At 40.0% G+C, this 15,708-nt stretch overlaps 1 protein-coding gene across 2 annotated transcripts in view; it reads left to right on the top strand.

Moving 5' to 3' along the window:
* Positions 1-10,026: 10,026 nt before the first annotated feature.
* LOC140187037 (rho GTPase-activating protein 18-like) overlaps positions 10,027-15,708 on the top strand; it is a 135,446-nt gene continuing 129,764 nt past the window's right edge. For both annotated transcript variants that reach the window (XM_072241924.1, XM_072241916.1), the window contains exon 1: positions 10,027-10,204. The gene's annotated coding sequence lies outside the window, so the exon portion shown is untranslated. The remainder of the gene's footprint in view (positions 10,205-15,708) is intronic.

The raw sequence follows: 15,708 nt of genomic DNA, 5'->3' as shown, positions 1-15,708 counted from the left end.
TCCAGGAATCTGAGATGCAGAGGGACTTAGGAGTCCTTATACAGAACACCCTGAAGGTTAACTTGCAGGTTGAGTTGGTGGTGAGGAAGGGAGTGAGCAGATCGGGCAGCATCCGTGGAAAAGATCGGTCAATGTTTTGGTATTCAGTCCTCAGTCCTGACAAAGAGTTCCGGCCCGAAACGTCAATCGATCTTTTCCACGGATGCTGCCCAACCTGCTGAGTTCCTCCAGCGTGTTGTGAGTGTTGCTTTGACTCCAGCACCTGCAGATTATTTTGTGTTGGTGAGGAAGGGAAGTGCCATGTTAGCATTCATTTCAAGAGGTCTAGAATACAAGAGCAAGGATGTGGTGCTAAGGCTTTATAAGGCACTGGTGAGTCCTCACCTTGAGTATTGTGAACAGTTTAGAGAAGATGTGCTGGCATTGGAGAGGGTCCAAAGGAGGTTCACAAGGATGATTCCAAGGAGAAAGGGTTATCATACAGGGAACGTTTGATGGCTCTGGGTCTGTACTTGCTGGAATTCAGAAGGATGAGGGGAATCTCATTGAAACCTTTTCGAATGTTGAAAGGCCTAGATAGAATAGATGTGGAAAGGATGTTTCCATAAGATCATTAGACATAGGAGCAGAATCTGGCCTCCACAGCTGCATGTAGCAACAAATTCCACAAATTCACCACCCTTTGGCTAAAGAAATGTCAATTTCCCATGGTGGGAGAGTCTAGGACAAGAGGGCACAGCCTCAGGATAGAGGGGCGCCTTTTCAAATTAGAGATGTGGAGAAATTTCTTAGCCAAAGGGTGGTGAATTTGTGGAACTTGTTGCCACATGCAGTTGTGGATACCAGGTCATTGTGTGTATTTAAGGCAGAGATTGATAGGTTCTTGATTGGACATGGCGTCAAAGGTTACAGGGAGAAGGCCATGAACTGGGATTGAGGAGGAGAAAAAAAAGGATCAGCCATGATCAGAAAAGGATCAGACTGGATGGGCCAGATGGGCTAATTCTGCTCCTACGTCTTATCGTCTAAAATGAGCTTTGCTGATATCATGAAAGTAACGCAAAATCATTTAGAACTGAAAACATTGTTGAACAATTCAGGTTTCATAAGCAGAATCAAAAGGAAGGAGAGTCCATTTCAGCTGAATTGAAGAGATTATATGAGTGTTGTCAGTTCAGTGATAGGCTTAATGATTCACTGAAAGATCATTTTGTTTGTGGAATCTTACAAGAAAGCATTCAAAAACTACTAAATGAGAACAGTTGAAATAGCTGTATCAATGGAAGCAACAGACAGCGACATATTTAAGTTGCAGTCAGGAATGAATGTGAGAATGATCAAAATTACAATGTTCAAACAGAAACCAGCCTGGCCAAACAGTATGGCTTGTTACCATTGTGGCAGAGGCTCACATACACCAGACCAATACGGGCTGAAAGGTGAAACTTGCAGAAAAATGCAACAAAGTAGGACACATAGAAAGAGCATGTTGGGCAGACAAAAATAAAAGCACTGCACGGGAAGAGAAAAAGATAACAAGCCAAGTTGCAGTTTCAAAAAAGCACTAATCTACATACTGTTGATAAAAAATATGAGAATGACACAGGATTGGAGAGATTGGAGAGTGAGAACTAACAAGAGACAAACATTATAGCTCACACCAGAAATGAACAGCAAATTCATTACAATGGAATTGGACACTGGCTCTGATGGTTCGGTCATTCCACAAAATGGGTTTGAATGGCAATTAAGGAATACTGAACCGAAGCCTGCAGATATACAACTAAGAACTTATACTGGAGAAATGATAACTCCTGTGGGAATGACATTCATAACAAAGAAATACAACAACCAACAAAGCCACATTGGGTTTGAATGCAATAAAAACACAAAGGGCAGCATTGTGGGATGTGAGTGGCTGTAACAACTGCAACTAGATTGGAGTTGCAATTTGCACGCTATATGCTCTGCAACAGAGTTAACTGAATTAAAAAAGGTTCTGGCTGATGCCATGGCAGTGTTCAAGGATATCACTGGAAAACTTAAACATATCAAGGATAACATTGTGTTAAATGAAGGGGGCACACCCAAGTTTTGCAAAGCCTGCCTGGTTCCTTATACCATCCATAATAAATTATCTAGTCAACTGGATTACATGGAGGCTGAAGGAATTCTTTCCAAGTTTGAATGGAACCCATGGGCATTGCCAGTGGTCCCAGTAGTCAAGATGAATGGGTCTGTCAGTATCTGTGGTGATTTTAATTTGCCATCAATCTAGTACTGAAAGTAGATCAATACCCACTGCCCAGGATAGAAGATATATGCACTTGGGTTAAATGTAAAAGTACATGAATGACACATGTTATCACATTGCCACATCATGTATGTGTGTCTCGCTTCAAGTAAAACCAGAGTATACTATTTCTCCTGGTCTCCCCTTGCTTTTTTTTCAAATACTTTTATGCTTTGGAGTTACAAAACATAATACTTAGCTCCTTGTTTCTCAATACTAAATGGTTTAAAGGCAGAAATGAAACTTTAGTAAATAGCATGCAGCAAGATTTTTACACTTCATTTGCACTTTATGTTAAAATGCATTTCCATAAATTAGTCTTCAAGTGACAAAGACAATATGGAACATAGCTCTTCTAAGTTTTATGTTACAGTATTTGGTTAGAGATAAGTGCTTCCATGGGGAATTAAACTGAAGTAATGTTTGGAGATATGTATGTATGAAAGAGTTCTGTGTTCCAGATTGTCTTTATAGTTTATAGTATTATTTGGAAGATTGAATGGTAGAGAAAAAAAATCTTGGTTGATAATCTGTCATTGCTGCTGATTGACATTTTCCTTTAATAAAATCTGTGAACGTGATCTGACCTTCAATAGTGTCATTCTAAATTGTTCATTTATACTTCAATTGTAAACAATGTAGAAAAAGAATGACGTCATTTAAAATCAAATCATTAAAAGATCACCCTGATCTTTACTTCTCCACCATATTTTGCACTGAGCATTTGCATTTAAAATATGATTCTAAGGATATTTGATAAATACTGTATGTAAATAATTATTCATACATTTCACTGAATCTTGGGAATAAAATATCCAAGATAGACTATAACATGTTATTTTTCTTAAGTGAAATATGGTATCATAATCTCTTTGGGAACATGCAATAAATCAAGTGACATCAGCAGTATAATCTTGTGAAATGTAAAACTTTGGACACTTTTGGAATCATGTTGGCTCTCAGTAATCTGTTATCTATTTCACTGCATTACTCCACATTGTGCAAGAGTACGGCTAAACTTAAAGGTTATTTATTAGTCACGTTGTATAACAGACATTAAGTTTCTCAGCATTTTGTTTAACAATTCCCTTAGGTCAAATGACATGCATTTTATTGCACTAGAACAAAGCTGTCATACAAATTTCTGTTTACAGAAAATTTTGGTTGAAGTGTTGAATGGCTCAGGAGTACATGTTATTTGAAACAATGTTGAATGTAAAGATTAAACTGTCAGCTCCATACCATGCGAACTGTAACCCTGGTCTGGGAACGGTACCTCCATTAATCGCAGGATTCTGCAGAGAGTGCTGCGGACAGCCCAGTGCATCTGTAAATGGTAACTTCCCACTATTCAGGACAATTACAAAGGCAGGTATGTAAAAAGGGCCCGAAGGATCATTGGAGACCCGAGTCACGCCAACCACAAACTTTTCCAGCTGCTACCATCTGGGAAATGGTACTGCAGCATAAAAGTCAGGACCAACAGGCCATCAGACTGATGAACTCACACTGATTTGAATGTACTTCTATGTTACATTGACTGTTCTATTTATTATAAATTATTGTAAATTACTATGATTGCACATGGCACATTTAGACGGAGACATAATGTAAAGATTTTCACTCCTGACGTATGTGAAGGATGTAAGTCAATTCAATTCAATTAAGGCTGCCAGTTTCTACATATTAGCTAGTTTTAAGTGTGGCATTAAATGTTAGAAGTTAAGTATGAATCAGGGATCTGACACTTTTGGTTTATTTGCTCTTTATAAATTCAAATTTCTAGACACTTTTGTTAAACTCAGGTTTGATGTCTAGGATCTCAAAAGAGGAATTAAAAATAACATAACAATATTGCAGATAAAATTGTACTTAAATATGTCTGTTTATTTATTTATTTATTGAGGTACAATTTGGAACAGGCTCTTCTGGCCCTTCCAGCCACACTGCCCAACAATCCCTGATTTATTCCTAGCCTAATCGCAGGACAATTTACAATGACCTATTAACCCATCAACCAGCATGTCTTTGGACTGTGGGAGGAAAGCCGAGCACCCAGAGGAAACCCATGGTCATGGGGAGAAAAAACAGGCAGCAGCGGGAATTGAACCTGGGTCACCTGTACTGTAACTTGTTTTACTAACCACTAAGCTACTGTGCCGCCCCTCCACGGTTTCATCTCATTAGTAATAGGTCCATTCTCAATGATGTAAAAATACTCAGAATAAATATGTATTATATAAATAAGAAAACAAAACATGCTTTGAAGGAATGATTTTAAATGAGGAAAAACAACCCTGCAATATGCTTATGTGTCACTTTATTATTTTTGGCACAGTTCAGATATCTGCAGGAAAATGTACATAAAGGTGGTGAACTCTGATTGTTTTGCAGGAGCGAGAACAGTTCAAATGCTGTAAAATGAAACCAGCTACGTAAATATTTACAAGGTATATTTACATGGAGTTTCAAATATAATTTCCATGGAACTATGGTAATTTCTGAAGTGTAATAAGCCTATCTGAATGATGTGACCAATTGTGACAAAATAGAGTTGAAGTTAATTGTTCAGAATTTGGCTGTGTAATTTTACACCTAGTCCTACCTCTTAAATTGGTTTTGGAAAAGGTAAGTGGATATAGACTTTAATGTTATTAGTAAGCTTCTAGGTTGATATATGCAACATTATGGCAATCAATTGATTGGATTTTTAAACTTTAAATTGCATAAGCATCAAAAACTTGTCCATATCCATCTCCACCTCTACTCACTCATTAGAATTAGAATTTACTTAAATCTTACATCCATCTCACAACTTGAGGGAGTAAAAATTTCTGTGTTATAACTCCATCGCAATGTACAGACATGCAAATTTAAAAGTTTAATGGCTTGCAGAAAGAAGCTGTCCCGTAGCCTGTTGGTCCTGGCTTTAATGCTGTGGTACTGTTTGCCAGACGGAAGCAGCTGAAACAGTTTATGTTTGGGGTGCCTGGTGTCCCCGATGATCTTCCGGGCCTTCTTTCCACACCTGCTGCTATGAATATCCTCAATGGAGGAAAGTTCACATCCACAGATGCTCCGGGCTGTCCGTAGTTCTTCCTTCCTTTGCAATTCCTGATTTTGTTGGTGCTGGGTTATCCTCTATATTTAACGTCTCAGACATAAGACTATAAGTCACAGGAGCAGAATTAGGACATTAAGCCCATCGAGTCTGATCTGCCATTTCATCATGGCTGATCCCAGACTCTATTCAATCCTGTACACTTACTTTTTCACCATAATCTTAGATGCCCTGACCAATCAGGAAACTATCAATTTTCGCTTTAAGTATACCCACAGACTTGGCCTCCACTGCAGTCAGTGGCAGGGCATTCTATAGATACAGTACTCCCTGGCTAAAAACAATCCTCCTTACCTCTGTTCTAAAGGGTCAGCCCTCAGATTTGAGGCTGTGCCCTCTATGCACATCACCACCATAGGAAAAATCCTTTCCACATCCACCTTATCTAGTCCTTTCAACATTCGGTAGGTTTTAAAGGGATTCCCCCTGCATGTTTCTAAATTCCAGTGAGTACAGGTCCAGGGCCGCCAAACGCTCCTCATATGTTAACCTCTTCATTCCCAGAATCATCCTCATGAACCTCCTCTGGACTCTCTCCAATGACAACACATCTTTTTTGAGATATGCGGCCCAAAACTGTTGACAATACTCCAAAAGCGGCCTGACATAAAGCCTTGGCATTATTTCCTTGTTTTTATATTCTGTTTCCCTTGAAGTGAATGCCAACATTGCACTTGTCTTCTTTGCCACAGACTCAACCTGTAAATTAACCTTCTAGGAGTCTTGCATGAGATCATTACCTAGGCGTCTCTCATCTAGCTCCCATGAGCTATTGGATATGAGGCTGGTTTAAAGAATTCTTACTTACTCCTTATTTTCCAGTACTAAATCTTCAGAGAGACTTTTCAGAGAAGCATTCTCAGTTTGCTAATTTATTTTAGTATCCATGAAACTCTTACAGTCTACTTTTACATTTTGAACTGGTTCTGTTTCTATAAGCTTTTCCTCCTTATTCATCTTTTAAAAGTTTTTGTTGATAGATTTTGTCAAATCTGACTGGCACCTATCTTTGGACAAAGATATATTCAGAGGTCACAGAAGCAATTCAAAATTTTAATTACACATTGGCATGTATTTCTTGCAGTATAGAAATCAAAGTGTCAACGTTATGTTAATTGGTATTGCTTTGCACTGTTGTAACTGTATGTTATAATTTTGTAGTTTTGTCAGTTTTAGTCTTGGTTTGTCCTGTGTTTTCTTATGATATAATTCTGGAGGAGCGTTGTATCATTTTTTAATGCATGCATTTCTAAATGACAATAAGCGAGGACTGAGTGTCCTCATAATCTAATCTGACTAACAGGCAATATGTTGTAAAAGTTGTGCCAAAGTGTACCTTTTGTCTAACTTTGTTGTATCATGACTGATTGTGCATGTAACAGTGTAACCTGAATGTTTAGTCTCTGTTTGGAAGTTAAGCACGTGAGTACTAAAAGGGAGTAGACGTCTTAGATGAGATGTATTCACTTACATTTTCGTTGCTACGCATAAGGTACAGGGTTGGTGGGATTCTAATGTTATTTGTATTCTGTTCCTTCAGAATTGCCACTACCGTATTAGTTTTGTGCCGTTTCCTTTATGTATTTTTATACTGCATATGCAATTCGTTGATACACAAGGGTGTGGATCTAAAGTTAAACTGAGATTGTAACGGCAGGAACTGGTTGTAAATTCGTTCGTTTTGTTTTGAGACCCTCTTCCAGCACTAAAACATCTAAAACAGATAAATGAATTAAAACCCGAAAAAGTATTTGTTGTCCTGAGTGTGTACTTTTCCCCAGGCTACATTCAGAAGAACAGTACAATACACATGTGCTGCTATTCACTGTGGGTTTCTGAGGACAAACATCTTCATATCATAAAAGGACATTTAAAAGAACACTGAAAGTGCCAAAAGGGTTTAGAATGTGTTGCCAGAAGTGTAAGATTACAGATGCAAGGGAAAGCATTTTAGATAAAGAAAGACAAAGACAGCCTGAAAAAGCACTGGAAATACAAAAGGGATTTAGAATGGAGGTACCTTGAACATCAGATTACAGCTACAAGGAAAATGACTTTAGATGAAGGAAGACAAAGAGGCAACCTCAGCAGAGGTCTTTAGAATGATGAATTGGTTCAATCTGTTAGTTGTGGTGTGTTCTTTTCTCTCCCTGTGAGAAAATCTAGTATTAGGAACAATGGATGAAATAGAGTAAGTGATGAACCCCAAAAAGCAAATAAAGAGAAATTTTGAGCAGGAGAATGGCTAGACTCCTTCATCATGAAGATGGTTGGGCAAATAGCTCAGATGCTTCATGCCAATGAAACAGAACAAGCTGAGAGAAAATGGAACAGAAAGCCCCATGACCTGCAGAACCATGATTTCCAGCACTGGAATGTTTTATGTTCCTGATAGCAGCAGGAGCCACTATCTCTGCTAAATTAAAATAGGATATGAACCTGGAGGATCAAGATTGTGACAATGAATCTGTCCTCAGTGGGATAAGTTAGGTGGGATACTTGAATCTCGATTTTTGCATCTGTCCTTGAAACTATGAACATAAGCCTACTATAAGCCTACTGACTCTCACAGCTATCTGGACTATTCCACTTCTCACCCTGTCTCTTGCAAAAATGCCATCCTCTTCTCGCAATTCCTCCGTCTCTGTCGCATCTGCTCTCAGGACAAAGGAGATGTCCTCCTTTTTTAAAGAAAGGGGCTTCCCTTCCTCCACCATCAACTCTGCTCTCAAACGCATCTCCCCCTTTTCACGCACATCTGCTCTTACTCCATCCTCCCGCCACCCCACTAGGAATAGGGTTCCCCTGGTCCTCACCTGCCACCCCACCAGCCTCCGGGTCCAACATATAATTCTCTGTAACTTCCGCCACCTCCAACGGGATCCCACCACTAAGCACATCTTTCTCTCCCCCCCCCCCCGCATTCTGCAGGGATCGCTCCCTATGTGACTCCCTTGTCCATTCATCCCCCCCCATCCCTCCCCGCCGATCTCCCTCCTGGCACTTATCCTTGTAAGTGGAACAAGTGCTACACATGCCCTTACACTTCCTCCCTTACCACCATTCAGGGCCCCAAACAGTCCTTCCAGGTGAGGCGACACTTCAACTGTGAGTCGGCTGGGGTGATATACTGCGTCCGGTGCTTCCGATGCAGCCTTCTATATATTGGCAAGATCCGATGCAGACTGAGAGATTGTTTCGCTGAACATCTACGCTCTGTCTGCCAGAGAAAGCAGGGTCTCCCAGTGGCCACACATTTTAATTCCACGTCCCATTCCCATTCTTGTATGTCTATCCACGGTCTCCTCTACTGTAAAGATGAAGCCACACTCAGGTTGGAGGAACAACACCTTATATTCAGTCTGGGTAGCCTCCAACCTGATGGCAAGAACATTGACTTCTCTAACTTCCGCTGATGCCCTACCTCCCCCTCGTACCCCATTATTTATTTATTTATATACACACATTCTTTTTCTCTCTCTCCTTTTTCTCCCTCTGTCCCCCTCACTATACCCCTTGCCCATCCTCTGGGCTTGCCCCCTCCCGCTTTTCTTTCTCCCTGGGCCTCCTGTCCCATGATCCTATCATATCCCTTTTGCCAATCAACTGTCCAGCTCTTGGCTCTATCCCTCCCCCCGTGTCTTCCTCCTATCATTTCGGATCTCCCCCTTCCCCTCCCACTTTCAAATCTCTTACTAGCTCTTCTTTCAGTTAGTCCTGACGAAGGGTCTCGGCCCGAAACGTCGACTGTACTTCTTCCCAGAGATGCTGCCTGGCCTGCTGCATTCACCAGCAACTTTGATGTGTGTTGCTTGAAATTTCAGCATCTGCAGATTTCCTCGTGTTCGCATTTTTAAACTATGAACACCATCTCGTTTTTCATCCTTTTGCTCTGTTTATTTAATTTTGCAACTTACAGTAATTTTTATGTCTTGCTCTGTACTGCTGCTGCAGGACAACAAATTTCACCACATGTCAGTGATAATCAACCTGAATTCTGATATTTGAAGACTTAAAAGAAGCTAATTTTTTCACTATTTGTTAATAAATAAAGTAAAAATAACTAAACAATTAACTGAGATTATGCGCTCAGCGTTTAGTGCAATTTTAAGTGTATAAATTGTGAAAATATACAGCTCCAGAAGCTGGAAACAAGCTGCCAGAATAACTCAATGTGTGAAGGGATTAGGCCAGAACGCACTCGCGGAAGTATTTTTGAGTGCAGCAGGTGAATTCGGTTTTAGCCCTACCTCTGATTAACATCAGGTCAGTCAGTCACTTTTCTTGCAAAAGGTTGTCATGCTGCAGTTGGATCTTCCCAATTTTATATTACTGATAGCAGCAAAGTTAAACGACTTAATTCTTCTGAAAGCAAGTCAATTGTTTTATTTTTTTCAAGTGGGCTGTTTTGTGGGCGGGGGGAGGGGGAATCCTGAATGAAACGGAGGGTAGCCAGTAACTTCAGAGAGTTTCGTAGGCCGGATGACAGGAATGAAACGAAGTCCCGAATTGGTGCACTCACACACTCGCGCGCTGTACGAACGCATTGCAAGTCAATCGGAAAGGAATTGTTTGGCAGCAATTAAGCAGAGGTTAGGTTGCAACAGAAGACTGACGTCAGGCCCTGCGCACCACTGGTTCCTCTCTCGTTGCTCCCGCTCAGTTGTATAGGGGAATCGCTGAGGTGCCGTAACCATTCTCTTTATTCCGCGTGATCAGCTCGATTTAATTGGACTGCTGCGCGCCGTGCCTTCCCGGTCCCTGCCCTCCGCTTCTCCTACTATTTGAAGGTAAGTGCTTTAAAAAATATATATGTATGTGGAGAGTTATTTCCACAAGGAAAGTTGTGACAGGAAGGGGTTTTAACTTCTGCTTAATGACAGCTGCTGAGCTCGATCTGGTTGCTAATGGTAGCTGATTCTGTTGCCATGGAGTTGTCTGGTTGATTTACACATTGCCCTTTCAGGGGCTGGGTCAATATAAATTGGGGGTGCAGGGGACAAGTGCTAGCTATTTTCCCTCTTTCAAGAAACAGGCATTAAGAAATAACCGAATCTAGGTGCGCTCTCAGTTCTGTTTTTCATTAAGACAACTGCACAGACAAGAAGTAGCTTGACGATCAGGTTTCCAGTTTTAGTTCCTTGTTTGGATTAAGGCCATGCTGATTATTTTTGGCATTGATGTGATAACCTTCTGCTCGGATAAAAAAGAAGACTTGACCCAAGAGTAACTTCATGGCGGACGATTTTATTTTAGCAAAATTTAAATTGTTGAAACTAGCATTTCTGGGCTGAGAACTCTCTCTTTATAATCAGCCCGAAGTTTGCAGCACCAAACACCTGTTGATCATTTTTTGAGGTCAAATTGAACTGGTGGCGTTGCTGTGTTGTGCAAAAAGGACATTATGTTCAACAGAAGTGTTCTACGGAATTATTATTGTTTTGGAGAGGAGCACTGTTACTCAGATGGTGCCACTTAATCTGTAACTATCCCCTTGGTTTGCAACAGACATTGCTGTTTACTGCAGAAAGAGTGCTTGTAAACTAATATTGATATATGGCATAAAGCATAGCCTGAAAGAACTACTTTGAATTATTGTAATATTGGGATAGTAGAGATAGAAAAAGACTGCAGATATTGGAACAGGGAACAAAACAAAACCAATGCTGTTGGAACTTAGTTGATCAGTCAGGCCCTGTGAAGGCAAAAGTTGCAAGTCAATGCTAAGGGTCCATGCTGTAGTGACAGTAATTACTGTAAGTGATTAGTTCCCAAATTTTAAAAGAACAACATCCTGATTTGACATAAATTGACAGTGTACAGGAAAATGGAGAGTATAAATCAATATTAGTACCATTTGGTACTCATCCAGGCGATAGAAACACCACTTTTGCCAAGTCATAGCAAGACTGTGGGTTTTGTGTGACAACATGGCTTCCATTGTAAGCACATGTGTTAATGGGTGGCAATCCAGAGTTGGCAGCAAGCCATGACATTCCCCTCAAGCCACTAAGGCAAACTACAGTGACAAGAGCAACATGAATGTCGAGCTTCATGATTCACACCCTGTGGCTTCATGCCATCTATACATTGAGAAAGGAAAACCTCTTGCTACAGATGGCCAGCTGAGTTAACCTACTGCGCCCACAAAGCTCATTTTGTTCTGGATACTATTAGATTGTGGATTTTCTGGGACAGATGGTTGTGAGGTAAAGCTGAGGTTTATCAATAGACACATGCAAACTGATACTGTATATTTGAATGAAGTTGCCAAGGGCTCGTATGTAGATAGGAAATAGGAAGAGTAAATGAAGTCCTTGCAGGTGGTGCTCTGGCTGTAAGTGAGCAGCGTGTCCAAGCATCCAGCTGGATAAAGGCAGAGAGCTGTGGAAGAAAGATGGTCAAAGATATCAAAGTCTGCAGATAGTCTAAGAAAAAACAAGTGGGATGGTATAATTCATTACAGATAGAGAGGAGGCCTTTGTAACTTTAGTAGGAGCCACCCAGGTACAATGGAAAATTTGGAAAAATGTTTGGAAGGATCCAAACAGAGAATTTCAGAAAGGTTTGGCATTGAGCTATGAACGATAAGACTTTGGAAAGTAAAAAGTGATTGGAGGTGGTTTGGTTCCCATGTACTTTCTTCTCTTTTTCTTCAAGGTGTTTGTGATCAAAGGTCTGCAAACTGTTGTCAAAGAAGATTTGATGAGTCATTAGTCATAGAATCATTCAGAAGTACAGCACAGAAACAGGCCCTTCAGTCCATCTTGTCTGTGCTGAAACCTTTTAAACTGCCTACTCCCATTGACCTGCACTGGTACCATAGCCCTCCATATCCCTTCTTTCCATGTACCTATTTAAACTAATTTTAAACATTGAAATCGAGCTAGAATGCACCACTTGTGCTGGCAGTTCATTCCACATTCTCATTAGCCTCTGAGTGAAGAAGTTTCCCTTCATGTTCCCCTTAAACTTCTCACCTTTCACCCTTACCCATGACCTCTGGTTGTAGTCCCACTCATCCTCAGTAGAAAAAGCCTGTTTGCATTTACCCTATCAATGCCCCTCATAATTTTGTATTCCTGTATCAAATCTCCTATCAATCTTCTACATTCTAAGAATACAATCCTAACTTATTCAATCTTTCCTTATAACTCAGGTCCTCCTGACCCAGCAACATCCTTGTAAATTTTCTCTGCACTCTTTCAACCTTGTTTATGGCTTTCCTGTAGGTAGGTGACCAAAACTGCACACAATACTCCAAATTAGGCCTCACCGATGCCTTATACAACTATTGCAATGTGTTTGTTGATACCACACACTGCAAGTGTGTAGTGATGGATGGAGTAAACATTTATGACCTTGGATAATAGTGCTAACAAGTAGACTGCTTTGTTCTGGATGTTGCCAGATGTCTTAATCATTACTGAAGATACACCTTTCCCAAAAATTGGAGGAGATTGCTTTATGTTTCTTGTTTGTGTTTAGAATGTGGTTGTACTACAAGGAGTCAAATGTGAGGATATCCAGCCCCTGACTTGTTTTTTTAAGTCATGATATATATGCAGTCAGACCAACTACATTGTTGGCTGGTAATGAACCTCAGATGTCCATGTTGGTATATGGAATGGATTACGAGTGCAATTCTACTGAACTCAGAGAAGGTGGTAATCATTTCTTTCACCAAAGATGGTAATTTCCTGACACTCTTGTCGAAGAATTGTTGCTTCTCACTTTTCAGCTTTAGATAGAATGTTTTATTTCTGGATTGATTTTTGTCCACCATTTTAACATTCCAAATTAGGTTTTCTCATGACAGATAAAGAGATGTAGAGTTACTGTCAGATTTATAAGTGATCATATCAATTGGAAGGCGACTTGGCAATTCCAGCTAATTCACATTTTATCTTGCCTAGTTTCTGATAATGTTTTCAATGCAAAACAAATATTTGTAAATTCCCTAAGTACATTATGGAAGTACCATGATCACAAAGAATGCAGCAATACAAGTATAAGCTTGCTAGTATTTTACCAATAAAATATGAATGGACAGTAAACATGGTGTGCCAGAGTTTCCCACAACTTCAACCAAGTATGAATCTTATTCCCTACACCAGTGGGAATACTTTATCGTAAAAAAAATTAAAATAGGTAAACAAAGAAAAATGTCTTAAGGCACCCTACAGATTGGTATTAGTGAAACTTGCTGAGCTCCCCAAAGGAATGTTAAAGCAAACAGTGGTAGAATTTCAGGATCATCGTCAAAGAGGAATGAGAGGTAGGAGCAGAGAGGCTATGAGAGAGAATTCTATCGCTCACGGCCTTGGCAATAAAGGACTGGTCAGCAGCTAACAGCACAAACTGGATCTGGATTTCAAATTACCTATGAGCTATGGGAGATGCATTGGTTTCTAATAAAATGTTAGAATATAGAACATTACAGGTCCTTTGGCCCATGATTTTGTGCGAAACTTTTAACCTACTCTAAGATCAATCTAACCCTTTCCTCCTACATAGCCCTCTATTATAAAAATATGATAAGAAGATGAAGGAAAATCATGGTTCCCAAACTTTTTTATGCCATGGACCAATACCGTTAAACAAGGTGTCTGTGGACCCTTGCTCTGGTAGTAGTTCAGCATGAAACTAGGTTATGGGAATGATTTTCTTGTATTTCAGTGTTACAGTATGTAAATTGTTACTGACATGAATGAAATTTATTTTTAAATGCTAATGTATTTTTAGCTTAATCTTGAAATAATTAAAGAAAAATCTTCTGTTGGAAATGTACAGGGGCCCTGGAGTGGAGAGTTGAAGAAAAGGTTTTTCAATTCCAATCCTGTCTCGATGAAGAATCGAGGTCTGAAATGTCGCCTGTTTATTGGTTTCCATAGATGCTGCCGGGACCTGATGAGTTCTTTCAGCATTTTGTTGCTCTGGGTTTCCAGCATCCGCAGAATCTCTTGCTTATAAAATTACAGCTTGTTTATAAGGCACTTGTTATAAATTGAGGAGAGGAAATCTTGCCTGCTGTTTCTAAAGTATACTAAACAGTAATACAGTTTAAGTACAACTTTTTTAAAAACGCACTTATAAGAAGCCTTTAACAGTTTCTGGATATTCAAAGGTACTTCGCAGTTACTGTAATAATATAGAAATTATTGAATCTCATTTGCTGATAACCTCCTATGATCAGAAAACAAAGAATTTGGAAATGCTGGAAATTTGGGGTATTGATTGAGAGATCACCATGGGAAGGGGATCAGGGATAACTTCTATTCTTTGAAATTATGACCATGGAATCTTTTTCACTTACATGCTTATGTGGAAGGTATCTTGGGGAATGGCTTATCAAGTGATCAGCAGCTTTCACAGGGAAACTCCCTCTTGCAGTGTGTGGGTGTGCTAGCATTGATCTTTTGATTGTGTACCTGGAATGTGACTCAAACCTGCAGCCTTCTGACACAGAGGCAGGAGTGCCAACAGACTGATGTTCCTTTGGAAAATTTGTCGCTGAGTCCTATAGGCTGCAGCGTGCCCAGACGGAAAATAAACTGCTGTTTATCAAGCTTGTGTTGGGCCTCATTGTCTCATTGTGACAGTACTGGAGGTGACAGAGTGAGAGTATGATGTCAACTTAGAATGGCAGGCACAGTGGACTGAATGCAGCTCCTCTGCTATGTGTTCACCCACTCAATTGAGTGCATCTCTTTTTGTTTATGAAATTCAAGTTGGGCAAGAGTGAGACATGGTTTATAAAAAGGTTACAGCTGCCTCAATCCCTTTTATGACTTCATGGATGAAGAATCTATCTGGTGCAGGAGGTCCTAAGGTTTAATTTCCAAGCATGTTAAATTTACTGATCTCAACCAATGGGAAAAAATTTTATTATTGGAGAGCAATAATTATCCTCCTTGTCCCCATGCTTTGAAAGAAGTTAGCTCTCATTGTTCCTGGTTGGCACCCGGTAATCCATTATCAGGTATCAAGTAAGCACATCATCAGGCTCAAATTTATGAACATCTATGGTTGCAGAATTGACGAGGGCTCTTTGGATGTAATGATAATGTTCTGTGTTCATGCATAGAAAACATGTCCATCAGAGTGAGGTTGGTTGCACCATTAATTGAAAAGCAATGGATGTTGACTCAGGAGGGTAGAGCCAAGAAAATAATTATTTCCCTATCCCAGGCATTGAATTACGTCAGAAGTCTAGAGTCAATCGGGTAGTTCTGTCAAACTTCTATTCAGTTGGAAGCGCAAGAAAGCTTGTGTTCATTATAGGGAATTGGTA

The sequence above is a fragment of the Mobula birostris genome, chromosome 2 (assembly GCF_030028105.1).
Source record: "Mobula birostris isolate sMobBir1 chromosome 2, sMobBir1.hap1, whole genome shotgun sequence".
Classification (NCBI taxonomy): Eukaryota; Metazoa; Chordata; class Chondrichthyes; order Myliobatiformes; family Myliobatidae; genus Mobula; species Mobula birostris.
This window is presented reverse-complemented; position numbering and strand designations above follow the sequence as displayed.